The sequence below is a fragment of the Schistocerca americana genome, unplaced genomic scaffold, assembly GCF_021461395.2.
Source record: "Schistocerca americana isolate TAMUIC-IGC-003095 unplaced genomic scaffold, iqSchAmer2.1 HiC_scaffold_870, whole genome shotgun sequence".
In the NCBI taxonomy this organism is placed as follows: Eukaryota; Metazoa; Arthropoda; class Insecta; order Orthoptera; family Acrididae; genus Schistocerca; species Schistocerca americana.
In genome coordinates, this window is record NW_025726643.1 from 20,857 (window position 1) to 22,500 (window position 1,644).

Consider the following 1,644-nt stretch of genomic DNA (forward strand, 5'->3'; position numbering starts at 1 on the left):
TGGGAGAGTTCGCTTCGGCACCCAAGTGGGGCTTTTGTCCTTCTGTGGCGCTGGCGTTGGAGCTGCCGGCCACCGTAGGTGGCGCGTGTTGTCTCCCGCCGGCAATGCCACGACAGCACGCTCCCGGGCCTCTGTCGGCAGCGGCAAGCTCAGTTGGGAGCACGGGTGGTCGCACCTAAAGCGTCTACTCGCCAAACTCCGGGCGATTGCGCCTCTCTCGAACCCGACCAAGTACTTAGGACGGCGCTGCGCGCCGCCGGGACCTGAGAGGGTTTCGAGGTGTATTGTGCAGGGGAGCTCAGCCTCCTCCTGTTTGCAGAATAATTGAGCGGACGCTTGCGTGTTCGCGCGGGCCCCCGGGACACACTCCCGGGCGGCCGGCTGCTCAGCTCTAGTTGACGCAGCTCCCTGGTTGATCCTGCCAGTAGTCATATGCTTGTCTCAAAGATTAAGCCATGCATGTCTCAGTACAAGCCGCATTAAGGTGAAACCGCGAATGGCTCATTAAATCAGTTATGGTTCCTTAGATCGTACCCACGTTACTTGGATAACTGTGGTAATTCTAGAGCTAATACATGCAAACAGAGTCCCGACCAGAGATGGAAGGGACGCTTTTATTAGATCAAAACCAATCGGTCGGCTCGTCCGGTCCGTTTGCCTTGGTGACTCTGAATAACTTTGGGCTGATCGCACGGTCCTCGTACCGGCGACGCATCTTTCAAATGTCTGCCTTATCAACTGTCGATGGTAGGTTCTGCGCCTACCATGGTTGTAACGGGTAACGGGGAATCAGGGTTCGATTCCGGAGAGGGAGCCTGAGAAACGGCTACCACATCCAAGGAAGGCAGCAGGCGCGCAAATTACCCACTCCCGGCACGGGGAGGTAGTGACGAAAAATAACGATACGGGACTCATCCGAGGCCCCGTAATCGGAATGAGTACACTTTAAATCCTTTAACGAGTATCTATTGGAGGGCAAGTCTGGTGCCAGCAGCCGCGGTAATTCCAGCTCCAATAGCGTATATTAAAGTTGTTGCGGTTAAAAAGCTCGTAGTTGGATTTGTGTCCCACGCTGTTGGTTCACCGCCCGTCGGTGTTTAACTGGCATGTATCGTGGGACGTCCTGCCGGTGGGGCGAGCTGAAGGCGTGCGACGCGCCTCGTGCGTGCTCGTGCGTCCCGAGGCGGACCCCGTTGCAATCCTACCAGGGTGCTCTTGAGTGAGTGTCTCGGTGGGCCGGCACGTTTACTTTGAACAAATTAGAGTGCTTAAAGCAGGCAAGCCCGCCTGAATACTGTGTGCATGGAATAATGGAATAGGACCTCGGTTCTATTTTGTTGGTTTTCGGAACCCGAGGTAATGATTAATAGGGACAGGCGGGGGCATTCGTATTGCGACGTTAGAGGTGAAATTCTTGGATCGTCGCAAGACGAACAGAAGCGAAAGCATTTGCCAAGTATGTTTTCATTAATCAAGAACGAAAGTTAGAGGTTCGAAGGCGATCAGATACCGCCCTAGTTCTAACCATAAACGATGCCAGCCAGCGATCCGCCGCAGTTCCTCCGATGACTCGGCGGGCAGCCTCCGGGAAACCAAAGCTTTTGGGTTCCGGGGGAAGTATGGTTGCAAAGCTGAAACTTAAAG

At 54.6% G+C, this 1,644-nt stretch overlaps 1 non-coding gene across 1 annotated transcript in view; it reads left to right on the forward strand.

The window, feature by feature from the left end:
• Positions 1 to 405: 405 nt before the first annotated feature.
• Positions 406 to 1,644, forward strand: part of LOC124591679 — a 1,910-nt gene continuing 671 nt past the window's right edge. Inside the window, exon 1 of the ribosomal RNA XR_006977225.1 lies at positions 406 to 1,644. This exon is cut by the window's right edge and continues 671 nt beyond it. This is a non-coding gene — a ribosomal RNA (small subunit ribosomal RNA).